The following is a 15,131-nucleotide window of genomic DNA, read 5'->3' as shown; positions in this document are numbered from 1 at the left end:
AAGCCAATTTTAGTCATGAGTAGGCATGATGACCCTGCAGGCTTGCTTCACTCCTCCCTCCTTTCATGGAACAAAACAGTGTTTTAAAACTGAATCCAGTTAGCCAGGACTATATCCAAATCCAAATCCAAATCATTTATTTACGGTCAACGACTAGAACAACAAAATAAAAATACACAATTCAGCAACAATAAAACACAGGTCAGAGATAATACATATTCTGTATTGCTGACAGAGAGGATGTTCGCGAGAATTAAGTAATATATATATTTTAAAAAATTTCAGTGACTTATATTTGGAGTCCCGTTACACCTAAATTGCGATACAGTAAGTAAAAATATAATGATTGGAGCAGAGATAAAAAATTAAGTATAAAAGGCTCATACAATATTACTAAAAAGGACGCCTATAAGGACTGACTAAAAGGCTGGACTTCCGGCCATGTCATCTAAAAGTTGAGCGGGTCCAGACCAGATACAAGATAAAATTGAGGTAACCAGTTTCCAAAGACTGTTTGTCCAAACCATAATATAAGTTCCAAGTTAAAAAAACTGGAAATAAAATTTGAATAAAAGATAAAATCATTAATCCAACGTTCCTATTTTTATTGCCCTACTTGTCCACGCCTTTTAACCACATAAGCGCTGAATTTTGCCACCTCTCTGGTTATATTCGGATTGGCATCTTCTAATAGTCTTTCCATGGTACAATCCTCAGGGCCAAGAAAAATTGATGTTGGAAGAGAGTCAAACAGTTTTGCCCTCATTTCTTTGTGAGTGGGGCATCGTAAAAAAATATGCGTCAGGGAAGCCAGGACTATATGAATGCCAGCGTGCAACTTAACTCCCCACCCTATCCCAGGATTCTACATCAGGCTGAGAATTACAGTCAGGATAGGGGAGGGGATTCACTCTTGTTAAGCCTGCAATTTTGTATCATCAATAACCAATTTAGTTTCAAACCCAGTAAAAGGGAGAGGGGGGACTAGTAAAAGAGGTTTGGTGCATTCCAGGGGTCCCCAACACGGTGCCTGGGAGCGCCACGATGCCCCTTACACCTTTTGTGGCACCCAAATGCTTTTAGAAAGTGTGTGGGGCTTGGTGAGGGTTTTGATCAGCAGGACTTCTGATTGGCTGTTTAGATTAAAAGGCATCCAGTTAAAAGATTAATTTAGATTAAAAGGCATCTAGTTAGATTAAAAGGCATCCAGATTAAAAGGCATCCGAGCTTCTGCCTGCTGAAAAGTTATTGTTAGAGTTACATATAACCTCAGTCCCTGACATTTTTTTCGTTGGTTCAATGGAGTGGCCATTTTGTTTAGCGGCTCTCCGTCTGCACTGCAAGTACGCCGTCTTACCCCGCTGTATTGACATGGCCTCTGCATGTTCAGCAGAGGCCAACTGCCTAGTGATTCCCAGCCCCTCGATGATCTGGCTGGCCTCCACCGGGCTAGGAGCCTTTACAGCTCTGGCCTGCCTGGTCAGGCAGCTCTTCCATCAGCTGTCGGGCCCTCTTGAGGATCTTGCTGAGTTCCGCGGGGCCTGTAGGCTGACTGTTCCACGGACGCTGGGGAGACCAGCTGTTGATAGGGGCCCCTTCCCTCCTTCTTCCTTCCTCCTTTTTTCTCCATTGCGACATCATGGAGATCCTGCCACCCTTTGTTTGGGGTTATGGGAATTAGTCAGAGCCGCCATCCTGGGTTAGTGTGCTGCATTTTTTAAATGGGAAGGGTTTTATTTTGCCTTCTTATTAGAGCTGTTTTAACTTATGTTGTCGTATTTAAAATGTTATTGTGCTCTAACGTCTTACCCCATATGTCGAATAGGCCTCTGCGTTCAGCAGAAGCCAGCCTATTGATTCCCAGCCCTCGATGTCACGGCTGGCCTCCCACCGGGCAGAGCAGCTGCTCCTGGCCCTGCCTGATGGAGACGCTCTTCCATCAGCTGTCAGACCCTGCAGGATCTTGCTGAGTCTGCCGGGGCCTGGCAAGACTGAGCTGTTCCACCGGGCCTTTGGGAGACCAGCTGTTGATAGAATTGCCCCCTTCCTCCTCTCTTCCTTCCTCCTCTTTTTTTCTCCATTCACGACATCATGGAGATCCCAACCACCCTTTTGTTTGGGGTTATGCGTGGGAATTAGTAGAGGCCGCCATCCTGAGTTAATTAATGCTGCATTTTAAATGGGGAAGGGTTTATTTTTATTCTTATTAGAGCTGTTTTAACTTATATTTATCGTATTTAAAATGTTATTGTGCTCTATCCATGTTGTACACCGCCCTGAGCCCTTTGGGGGAGGGCGGTTTATAAACCCAAATAATAAATAAATAAATAAAATAAAAAATTGTGGTCACCGCCCTGTGTCAAAATTCCAAAGGAGTCTGCAGGCTCAATAAGGTTCTGAACCTCTGGTGTATTCAGATTTCAGGGTTGTGTTTAAACCAGACCTGACTTTCTCAACGGATGTAGCAAGATAGCTGGAGTTACAGCTGCTGGGAACATTATGTGCATAAGCAGCGCTGATCAGAGAGTTATCTACGCTTTACAGCCCTGGCCCCTGCTTGGTGGAACGCTCTTCCTCCAGCAGTCCGGGCCCTGCGGGATCTTTGGTGAGTTCTGCAGGGCCTGTAAGACCGAGCTGTTCCACCAGGCTTTTGGTGAGGCCGGCCGCGGATCGGCTGCCCCCTTGTGAGGCCCTCCATAGTGTCATCTCTGGCAGTGCCCTATATTAGTTCCATCTGGGGCGCTGCCAGTCCCCCCCCCCCCCAGCCTTAAGACTGGGTGCCGCTAAGATGGGTTGTTATGCTGCATATTGATCTTAATGTTTTTAGAGGTATTTTAAGTAATTTATTGGTTGTTATATTGTCTGTGTTGTGAACCGCCTAGAGCCCTCCAGGGATGAGGCAGTCTATGAAATCCCATGAAATAAATGAACGAACAAACAAACAAACAAATGGCAAACTACCTTATGGCATTACCATAAGTCACTGTGACTTGGCAGCCCATTCAACCACCACTCCACATACAGAATGATGAACTTACAGTCCAGTTTCCACTGAAATTAGTTCCAGCCACATTTATCTAGAATAGTGTATTGGGGGAACCCTGACCTTAGAAAGAGAAGCATGTTTAAACGCACCCATCTGTTTGTTTCTTGGGAAAGGCGCTGCAGAGTTGAGTCCTCATCCTCTCCAGAAAGTTGGACGGTGGTCCACCCCTCACACTTTGCTCTGCGAGCCAGGGACCGAAGCCTTGTCCCTTTGAGGCATGTCCAGACAGCTGTCTGAGGAAGCACCTCTTCTTGCTACTGTCTGGCTTGTTGTCTCACCAGCTGTCTGGAGCATCCCCTTGGGCTCAATCATGAACTATATAAAGAGGAATCAAAGAGGAATCAAACCAGATTTTTCACTGAATGGCGTCTTTCCCCAAATCTCAACATTTACAGCCAAATCACCCAGGACTCTGAAAGATCCAATCAGATCCCCGGCCTACACTTCCTTCATAAATAGTAAGCCCTCACAAAAGAGAGGGTATTAACTAGCATAAACAACGATTTCTTAACTTGAAATGCCCTCTTGACCAGAACAATTTACCACAAAGGCTAACTATACGTTACAAAGTCCCCCGTGTGTCTTCCCCGGTCCTGTTGACCAGAGATAATCTGGAAGTTCCTCAAACAGCATGTCTAGTCATCGGTAAGGAACACAAGGACTTTGTAACATAGAGCTAGTCATTGGAGAAAACATAGAGGCACTGTAGAGGGATTTTGTATGTTTTCACAGAGTAAATAATGGCTCTTGTACCAACCAGGGAGAACGAAAAGGGAATTAAGCCTCCCGCCCCTGTGATCCCTCCTGTGATTGCTAGTGACTAAAAGGATCCACTGCTTTCCCCCTTAATCATGAGATTCTTTCCCATCATTTGCATTGGCTTGAAGAGGGAAAAGAAAAGGCCTCCAAACTGTGGGTTTGTACTTAGGTATATATTTTGTATGCATTTTGCCAGTCAGCTACCTTTGTGCCAAAATTAGATGTAACTTTTTTTTAACAATTTGGATCAGGATTTCCTTGACCTGACTCATTCCCCTGTCTCAGATAGCAGTTGTTTGAAAGTTGGAGTCTTACTACCAAATGGTTGCTGGGAGAATATTACTAGGGCATTAAGACTGCTGGGGGGAATGTCTGAAACAAACGACGTTTTGGAGATGCTGTGTCTGGGAAAAGGCAAGGGAGGCACCTATTTATCTTCTCCCCCTGTGGGACTGCTATTTTGATCTTTCAAAATAACCCCAAAGGACCACCTTTGGCACTCCAGATGTTATGGACTACAATTCCCATCAGCCCCTGCCAACATGGCCAATTGGCCATGCTGGCTAGGAATTGATGTGACCATAGTCCCACTGCTAACCCTCTGGAGTCTCAAAGGTTCACACTCCTGGACAGGACTGAGTCAAGGAATGCATAGAGTTGCCAACTTCAGGTTGCAAAGTGGAACCAGAGGGAAACCGAAGTACAGCCTAATACCATAGAGTCCACCTTCCCAAGCAGCCATTTTCTCTAGCTGAACTAATCCCTGTATTCTGGAGGTTTTTAAGCTGAGTTGATCTCTGTATCCTGTGAGTTAATTCCAGATCATCTCTAGGTTCTCACTGTTATGGTGAAGTGTGTCCAACCAGGCGCTGTGGACAGCCAGGTTCAATGCTTTATGAAGTTCACTGGATGACCTTGAACCAATCAGTGCTCCTTAGCCTTCCTCACAGGGTTGGTGTGAGAACAAAGCAGGACAAGGGTCCTTGCTTGATTGTGGAAAAATATGGAATAAGCATCTTAATCCAGCTTGACTGGCCTGGGAGGCCCTGGCTGTGCTGGGTAAAGTGGGTTACCCAGCCAAAGAAGCATCTGTGTGCTCCATAGCTACAGTTCTACGTCGTCATACCGCCTGACCCAGAGAGAACAACTTGCAGGGTATAGGACCGCCTGCTCTGTAAATCCTCCCCTTCGCCCCAATGCAAACTGAATACCGATCCATGTGGTCTTCTCAGTGCAGCACTGCAATTGCCTCTGCCTGTCCCGCCTCCGGATGCATCCTGGCTCGGCGGCGGAGCAAGCCTGCTAACTGCTTCCCGCAGTGATAGGTTTCTTTAGGCATTTCCTTTCTCCTCTATTGCTCTTTGGGAGGCGGCAACGCTGACATCAGCGTATCAAGCCACTTCACAAAAAAGGAGACACCCAGCGACCGGCACGATTGCAGCCACTTCCGCAGAAGAACCAATATGCTAGCAATCGGGTTGGCTCCCCTTGCAGCCACTTAGGCGCCTGGGGCCATGTGGCTTCCCGGGACTGAGGCTGCAAGGGGGCCAACTCCTTAAACAGAGCGCATTCACACAAGCAGGGATCCAGCCAAACCAGACCTGTGCACTGAGTGGGGCCAGCCTCAGCCCCCAATGTAATGTAAACTCCCCATCCTCACCCCCTCGGTGGCTGTCTCCTGGCTGAATTGTAAACTGACCCGGGCGAGGCCTCGAAAGTGTTGTGGCTTCTTTCTTTGTTACCCTTTTGAAAATCTTGATGTTTCCCATAGTAACTAAGAGCTCCTCTTCTTGCAGTTTATCTTGACAACACTCCTGTCAACTAGGTTAGGATCGCAGAGAGTAAGGGGTGATTGGCTTCCGATCCCCTGAATGGGAAACGGTCGTGGTTGAGGGAGGATTTGAATCTAGATCTCTTTGGGTTTAGTTCAATCACTTAGCTCAAGCAGGCGGCCAGTACTCAGTTTGAGTTAAAGCTCCTCCTTGAAACCTGACTCGAAAATCCTCATTTCAGCTCAAAAATGTATGAACTGATAAAAAACAGAGCACACCAGAGCATTTGCAGAGTGTTTTTCTGTTGTAGCCGGTTCTTGCATATCTGAAGATAGAGGCTGGGCTTTGAACTGACTCTTGAACTTTGGCTATTGTAAAAATAATTAACCGCTGCTAGTCCAGAGTCTGACATTCCAAGAAATAACTCAAAGTGAGCACTGCTTGAGCTAAGTGAGTCCTTTTTATCTGGGGAATTCAGATTAGCCTGTGCACTCCCACACAAGCCAGCTGGGTGACCTTGGGCTAGTCACAGCTTCTCAGAGCTCTCTCAGCTCCACCCACCTCACAAGGTGTTTGTTGTGAGGGGGGGAAAGGCAAGGAGATTGTAAGCCCCTTTGAGTCTCCTGCAGGAGAGAAAGGGGGATATAAATCCAAACTCCTCCTCCTCCTTCTCTTGTTCTTCTTCTTTCTCTCTTTCTTCTTCTTCTTCTTCTTCTTTCTTCTTCTTCTTCTTCTTCTTCTTCTTCTCTCTTCTTCTTCTATGTATGGGAGAGCCCCAGCATCATGTAAATTGTTCAGTCTTAGAAACTGGGATACCAGGTATTTGAATCCCTTGCTCCAAGCCATGAAAGCTTGCTGGATGGACTTTACTTGAGTTAAAGCCTTAACCTACCCTCTCACAAGGAAGTTGTGACAGTACAGACCAATGATTGCCAGCCTGAGTTCCTTGGAAGAAATTGAGACAGCAGTAAGAAGAAAATAAGGTAAAATGAATGCATTCTGCTTGGAAGCATTCCTGCCAGGAAGGGAAAGAAAAAAATATATTTCAAGCAAGGTAGGCGGGGACAGATGGAAAAGTGCAGCCCCTCCCCATGTTGGAATGTCCTCCTTGATCCCCAAGCCTCCTGAGGTAACATTCCGGATTCTTCAGCCCTCAGTTCACCTCATTTGGTATACAGAGGCAATAATTTTTCTCTCTGAACTTCCAACCCCGATGCTGTAAAAGGACAGCGGTCACTCTTGTTCCTTTCACAAGGCCAGCACACCACACAGTATTCATTTTCAAGTAAACTCTCACGCATGGCAGAGCTGGCCGTCCTTATTCTCCACAGAAGGCTCTCTGTTTTGGAGAATGGCAAAGGAGTCCCCTTTCTTTCATAGGGAAGCGGGTAGTAGGGATACTGCTTGCCCAGAAATCTCCTGCCATCACCATCTGCACTTAGCTTGGGAATGGCCTCCTCCATGAGAGGGTGTACACATTTGTAGTGAATTAATCTAGCCCTGATAACACCCATGTTTTTTTTTTTTTTTTTCCACCGGCCGGTTTTACTCAGGGACAACTAGTATTGTGTGTAGTAAAGAGAGCTGAACTAGGGGGCATTTCCCCCACTCTGAAGGATTCCCCCCCCCCTTAATGCCAGCAATGCTCTGGTAGCTGCTGGCATCCCTATACATAGCCGCCCTGGATGTCGTCCACGACCCAGCAAGCTTAGGGCAGACCGGGCATCAAAGCCCGTTTCTCAAGCGCCCGAGTTGTCAGCCACAGATAGCTGAGGGGAACCACGACAGTGGCAGCGTCAGAACTTTGCGCAGCTTAGCGGCACAATACCAACACGCCCCTGTCGTGGGGAGTGCAGAGGGACCCCTGCAATGCTACTTGAGGAGAGCGCGAGGGCTTGCCAAAAGGTAAGAGGGAAAAAGAGCCCTGGATCAAGGGAGGACTTCGGAGTTTGAAATTCCACTTGCGTGAGGAGGCTTACTGGAGTGACCATGGGTCTCTAAAGCGAGAATCCCCACCACAGAGTTGTGAGGATAAAATGGAAAGGGAAGGAATTACAATGCTTTGAGAGTCTCTCATGTTGGAGAGGAAGTTAAGAGTATAACTGTGATAAAAATAGGCCGATTCAATTTTACAGCAGTGTTGCAGTTCTAAAGGGAAGATGTCACGGCTGGAACTCCTTGCAACTCCAACTTCGAGATGCGGGGAAATTCCTAGCAAAGATCCTTAGGGGGGTGAGGGAACCTGGGGAGGAGCCAGAGTTTGTGGAGGGGAGGGAGCTCATCAATGGGGCTTCCCCACTCACCACCTTCTGCTGTCGCCGCTCGCCGGCCTCAGCTTCAGCGTCATTCCCTGGCTTTCGCACTTTCGGAAGGAGTTCCCCGCGACCCAGCCAGCTTCTGCATTAGAGGTCATCAAAAGAATGCCCGTTCTTCAAGCTAGCCAGGAATGGCCAGCTTGGCGTGGTGCTAGAGCGGTTCAGCTGCTTAGGCGGCTGTGTGGTTGCCGCCCTTACTGCAGAGTGAGGAGCGCAGCTGGACCCACGCTTCTTTACTTTCCCCGGGAGTAGCGGCAGCGGCAAGAGTAAGATGGGGAAAGCCCAAAGGAAGTGATTCCCATACAGCCCGCACTTCCTCTGGGAGTCACGCCGTTTCTCTCCAGGTACAGCTGATCCCTAGTTTGGAATTGTAACATTCCAGGAAAACTCTAGGCCCCACCTGAAGGTTTGGCCACAATATAAAACTGGATGGATGTGTGAGGCGCGATCTTAAGCTGGAACATCTGTCACCCCATTGGATAAGCCAAGGGTTGATTCGGACTGATCTGGCTGGAGCTGGGCGGAAAGTGTCCCCACCTCCGAAGCTCTTGGCCTGCAGCTCAGTGGGAGAGAGGACCGACCATCCCAGATAGAAGGAGTGTACCGTTCTTACGGTCAAGTGGTATCACGATAGCTCTGCGGCTCCCTGCTAGAACCTTCCAGGCAAACAAGCTCAATATAAATTCAGGCTCTGTACCCAGTGTCTTGAGTAATCTACGAGCAGCGTGGGTAATTTTATCCACAGTGTAACATGCACACAATTTCATAAGCAATAATTTACTCACGGGTGTAATTTTCACAACTCTGCATACATTTACAAGTTGTAGAAGAATTAAGACCACCATCTCATCATTGTTTATGAAATTGTGTTTTATTACAGTAATGAATAAAATTATTCGCAGTTATTATAGAATGGTTGCCATTGGATACTAATTTATACTCGGACCGCCACACTATTCTCCCTTGGTGTATCCGTTAACATCCCCCCCTTTCTCTTTCTTACAAGATGACTGGACCCGACTCTGAAGGTTGGCAGCTCAGAAATCAATGCGGTTCGAGTCTGCTTGGAAGCCATACCTGCCTTCTTCTGTACTTGGGCTCCTTTGGTGGTTATGCTATGTAAGCAATGAGGGTATTTAATGCATGTTCAGAGGCACTCCTGTCTTCTCTTCTATAAGAAGAGAACAAGAAGAGTTTTAGTTATATCCTCACGCTTTCTCTGCCTATAAGGAGATCCAAGGTGGCTGGACAAAATCAGCACCCTTTTCCTTCCCTCTCACAACGAACTGACACCTTGTGAGGTAGGTTCCTAAAGGAACTGTGAGCCCTCAGCCCAAGGTCACCTTGTAGGAATGTAGAGAGTGGGTGGGGAGGTGGGTGGGGAGTGAAGAGTTCCAAAGGTGCTGATGACCCTAACCTCACATGGAGCCAAAAGTCACCCAGCAGGAATGCAAGTCGCGGAAACACATGCCGTTTACCAGATAAGCCTCTGCCTCAGGTGAGAGGAGTAGTAGGGGAATCAAACCTGGGTTCTCCAGGGGTTAGAATCCACCTGCTCTTAACACCACTACACTCATGCTGGCTCTCATAATTGGGCACCTGGAAAAAGTTGGGGGGGTGCAGTGAGAAGAGGCTCTGGTGAGCCAGCGCTTTGATTAAATCCCACCTGCTTGAATTGGAAGCCTGCAGAGCTAACTGACAAGTGTGTTACAATACAGTGAGTGAAATTTCACCTCCCTACCCCTACTCCCTCCAGCCCTCAATTTGTTGCTCTTGAGTTAACAGGGCACAGTGGCTTCAGCACAGTGTGCCGGATAAACCACAACTGGCAGAAGCTGACAAATCTAAAACTGTTTTTCTTTAACTGCACTGTCTGTTGGCCAGCCTTCCGTGAAGTCCCACCCCCCACCCTGCCTTCATCTCCGGAAACAAACCATGCCTCTCTTGATCTTAAGCACCCGTAGATTCCCGTGCCCCCAGTTCTTGATCAGTCGAAGACATTCTTACTTCTGTCTTTTTCCATCAACCCACCTATCATTCTTTGCATCCCTCCCTTCATCCCTCCTGTCCCCTGAGCTCTTTATTTCTGTGTAGGACTTCTTTTCAGACTGGCCCATGTGAGGGTTTAAACCCCAGCCAGGACTGGCAACTTCCCTCTCTCTCCTACTAAGTTGAAACGATCAGACTGATGATCCAAACCAAGGTGAATCAATCAGTGGCAGAGGAGGAGCGTGATTCTGCACTCCCACAAAGCTACAAACACAAACATTGGATGTACATCCTCCAAATCTGAGAGGTACATCTACTACTGAAAAGGGTATGTTCTTGGCAGGCAATCTCTGGGTGTTAAGTTACTGCTTGATGAAAACTGAGCATTGGTTTAACTGTCTTTCTTTCAGGAGGATGCTTGGAAGGGACACATGAACCTATGTAAAACTGTCTTATACGAGAATCAAGCCATCAAAGACTGGGTTTTGGGAGTGGCTATCCAGGGGTCTCAGGCAGAGTGACTCTTCCATATCACCCAGTGTCTGGACGTGGGCTGACTTCGACCGGGCTGAGTGCTGCCGAGAGGCATGTATTCACCCAGAGGGACCAGTGGGTCAAATCCATCCATCTGGGCGCTGCTGGCCGACTTTAGTCACGCGTGGGGGGCAGAAAAGCCCCCCACATCCCTGTCTCCTCCCTTCCGCCACTGGGTCCATTACACTGACTTCAGTGCAAAAAAAAGTTGTTTGGTCATGGTTGGGGGAGATGGCCACCGATGGGGTGTGTGTGTGTGTGTGTGAGAGAGAGAGTGAGAGAGAGAGAGAGAGTGAGAGAGAGAGAGTGAGTGAGAGAGAGAGAGTGAGAGAGAGAGAGAGAGGGGGCTTTCCCCACTCCACTTACCGTGAAGTCTCAGCTACTTGGAGGAGAGAATGGTGGGGTCTCCTCTCCTCCCACGGCGAGGCTACAAGCCTGGCCGCAGCAGCCCGGCAGCTGCTGCTGTTGCGCCCCCCCCTCGAAAAGCCCAGCGGCATCCCAAGCTCTTCTGAGCAGTAGCACTTTGATGACCCACTTTACAGAGCAGGGAATTAGGTAGGGGGGCGGCGCCTGAAATTTGTAGCGCTGCTGGAGATACCCGCATGCGACGCTGAGAGCAGCCCTGTAGCGACATAGAGGATGGAAGGGAGTGGGGAAAAGGCCGAGAGCTTCAGATTTTGCAACCGGGCTGCATTTCTTTTCCCCTAGATTTCACGCCTCGTAGGCGCTGCCCCTTTACTGGAGTGACTGCATTCTCTTGCGGGCAGAAGAATATGTTGAAAGTTGAGTGTGCTTTTCTAAAAGGTAGGGACTTTTCCCCTAAGGTTCACCACATGGGATTATGGCAGTGATGGTGAACCTTTTACTGAGACCCGAAAGTGCCCAAATTGCAACCCAAAACCCCACTCTATTTATCGCTTAAAGAGGTCACCCAGCCACGGCCATTTAACCTGAATACTGGGGAACTTTTAAGTTTAGAAAAAACGGTTGGCTCTGGGGCAACGCGACATTACTTTCAGGAGGTAAGCTTGGTGGAAGCAAACCCATGCAGCGCCTTTGGAACAGGTGAATCATGACCCTAGGGAGGGTTTTACCTCAAGCAAGCCCCATTGCCAGCAACCAAGCTTACCCCCCAGGTAAGAGATCTGCAGGATCAACACTGAAGAAAATAAGGTTCTTTGGCCCGCAACGCCACTTGAAAATAGAAATCTGGTGTTTAAATACCCTTTAACACTGCTTCCCAAAAAACTAGATCTTAGGTGTCATGGTCATCATCTCACTGAAATGAGTACACTATTCTCACACTGGGGGCCTGGTGGGGGAAAGGGGGAGGCTTGTGGGGGGGAGAGGGAGATGAAGGCTTTCGCTTTCTGAAACCCAATAATAAGCCTCCCACAACACAAAATAATAGAAGAGGAAAAAAGAGCAGTCGAAGGCAATCTGAAGCAAGAATGATGTGTGTGAAGAGGTGGGATAATAACTTCAGGAAAAGCTTAAATTGGTGGAGCAGTCATCTGATCTATCACGGTTTTTCCTTCACATGTCATCTCTTTCCTTCACATCCCCTTGACTTCCTACAAAAAATGCAACAGGGAACAGAAAAAATAAAAGCAATTCTAGGAAAAGACCTTGGTGGTGCTTTTTTTTTAAAAAAATCCCTAAATGCATCTTGGTTCCTCCTCACTAGGGTTTGGATCTGCCCAGGCGACTGGCAAAAAACTTGGAGTCTCAGCATTTCCCGGTGTACATGGGACAGATCCATTTTGGATCCATGCCTTTACCACGCGTTTTGTTTGTTCAATCCCGAGGCAGCAGCCGTAGCCTGCTCCAGCCTCCAACAGGTCCTGTGTGCAACCGGCTGCTCTGCCCTATCGTCTCCGCCAGCTGAGACCTCCCTGTTCACGTGGTGTTGCACACTGTCGTGCCCAGCTGACCCAGGCCAGCCTGGATGTGAATATTGGCAGCCAATGTGGGGGAAGTGATCTCCCCACATGACCAACTCTGTGTCGCGTGGTGCCCACAGAGAGGGGCTCTGTGAGTGCCAAATTCCTCTGGCACTTGTGCCACAGGTTCGCCATCACTGGATTATGGGATAGCCATTGCCTTTCTTAAGCCTGGCATAGGAGGCACACATAGGAACAGGGACATTTCAGATCCGGGCTGAACAGGTCACACACGAGATGGCAACAGAAGTGAAATACTTATTGCTGATGTTCATTTCAGAGCAAACAACTTCTAAGCGACTGGAGAAAAGTTTATGGAGAATACACCCAATAGGAGAGCTGCTGTTGTCTTCTGGCGGTGCTCCCAGGATTCTTCAATGCGATTCCAGAATGAAAAGCTGTGTGGGATAGGAAAGTCCAGCAGAGCAAAGTGGAAACCCCTTTGAAAAGAGGGGTGCAAAAGATGGACATTGTGGAAGCAGACCTGAGGCTTTCCTGGCAACATGTACGACAAAACTGGGACAATCCATGAGTTAAACCTGGCTGGATTATTACTCCCCAGCGTGCAGGGTTATGTTATTTTTATCAGAAGGAGGTCTTTTGGGGGGTGAGCATACCTGAAAAAAAAAAAGGAGGATCAAAGATGATTTGGACACTCTCCACCTTTAAATTTGCCCTGGCGTTTAGTTGCACTTTCACTCCTAAATTATAGAAAAAGAATTACCCTGTGGGCCTGTGGTAGCTTTGCAAAGGTGAGCAATAGGGTTAAGTGATACCTTTTGCATGCTGTCACCAACCACCCCCTTATATATAAGCCTGAGTGCTTGCAACAAAAAAATTCTCTCGCACATTACCCTGGGTTTCCAGCTCCAGCACTGGGAAAAAAAAAAGTCCCAGCATGGGCTGGGGGCAGAACCCTTTGAAACCAAAGGCTGAAACCAGGAACCACACGGTGTGGTTTCTTGAGGAGGAAATCCTGCCCAAAGGCTGAAGGCTGGGAAAACCAAAAATTGCTGCCTGAAGAGGAAGGGACTTTTCTTTCCTAGCAGTTGGCCAGAATGCAGGAACCACAGAACAGGCATGAGCTTTCTTTCCTTGGCTCCGTTGACACAGCACTATACGCGGGCCACAGGGCAAGGAGGCAGCCCGTGGGTAAAGGCGTTTTTTTTTTCCGAGTGGGCGCTGCTAAGCCAATGAATATCCTGTGGAACCCAGGAATATGCTGTTGACAGCCAGAAAGAGCTAGGAACAAAATATAGAGAACCTTCTGCAGTTCCAGAGGAAGCAGGAGGAAGGGCAGAACAGACACCAGAGGCAGCTGGTGGGGAGGAAAGGAAAGAAGGAATTGGGAAGGGAGGCAAAACTGTGAGCAGGGCTACGAGGGGCCTGTGGGGAACCTTGACTGGGGAGCGAGGACCGGGCATGCGTGGCAAAAGCGGAGAGCTGCTCCTGATGCCTCGGGCCCCCTCTCTCTCTCTCTCTCTCTCTCTCTCATGGCCACGGCTCTCAACACTGTGGCTTTCCAGAAGTATGTGTTTTGTCTCTTTGGAAAGTGGGAATGAAAAAACTACACAGGAAATGAATATCCTGGGGGAGCCCACTGACCGTGCCATGTTGCAAAACTAGAAGCGGGCAGCAACAGACACAGCAGAGGGGCTACCCGACCGGAACTGCTCATGCAGAGAGCAGTAGGGAAGTTGGATAGGGTTACTTTGTACCTTCCTACTCACCTCAATAGTGAGTCCTGTGGGAGATATGCTGTAGGGGTGTGGGATTTTTGGGCACAGTGATTAGAAGGTGTGGAAGTAGGACTGCCAACTGGTTGTGAGGTGGGTTTTCCTCGAGCTGTGGTGGCGTGGTCTGGTGCAGATCTTGTTCCTAACGTTTTAGCCTGCATCTGTGGCCGGCATCTTCCTCAGAGGTGTAGCAATATCACTGTGATTTGAGATGCAGCCTCTGGAGATGCCAACCTGTAAACGTTAGGCGAACAAGATCTACCAGACACCATAATTTCCTATAACTGTCGAAAAAACTCCACAACAACTGAATTGAATCAACTGTGAAAGCCTTTGACAATACATAGGATTGCCAACTTTGCTGAGGGAATTCCTGGAGATTTTTTTTTTTTTTGTGGGGGGAGGCCTAGAGAGGGTGGGGTTGAAGGGAGGGATCCCTAACAGGATATAATGCCATACCAAGCTGTCATTTTCTTTGGGGAGCGAGCCCTGTGGCCTTAGTGTGGTGATCGGCTGTAATTCTATGAGGACCTCCAGATCCCCCTGGAGCTCAGCATGTGGGAGTGAAGGACCCAAAACAAAGCAATCCTGTAAAACTGCAGTTCGTGGAACCCATGCATTGTGATCCCCATACCATCAGAGCAGGGATGGCAGATATGGTTAACTTTCCTCCTCCCGGGTCTAAAACATAGAGCTGAAATCCTACACAGTTGCTAGGAGTACATCTTGTTGATATCGCTTACAGGGGACTTATGTCCAAGTAAAACATAAAAGAGGATTGTGCTATCAGCGATGAAGCAAGAGATACTTTTTTGAAATTATGGAGTTCGCGAAAGCAGCAGTAGACAAAGAGAGTGAAGAGCTTGGTGATTGTTCTTGAATGATAGGAGATGGGGCTCTGGCCAAAAGCAGGTTCAGCTGGCTTGTGCAATAAATTAAAGGGATACTTGAGGTCCTTCCCGTTGCTCCGATCCCACGGGTGACTCCTGTAAATTTCTTTGTATCCTACGTACTCCCACCTTTACTGCTCCTTCCCA

The sequence above is a fragment of the Sphaerodactylus townsendi genome, linkage group LG03 (genome assembly GCF_021028975.2).
Source record: "Sphaerodactylus townsendi isolate TG3544 linkage group LG03, MPM_Stown_v2.3, whole genome shotgun sequence".
Classification (NCBI taxonomy): Eukaryota; Metazoa; Chordata; class Lepidosauria; order Squamata; family Sphaerodactylidae; genus Sphaerodactylus; species Sphaerodactylus townsendi.
This window is presented reverse-complemented; position numbering follows the sequence as displayed.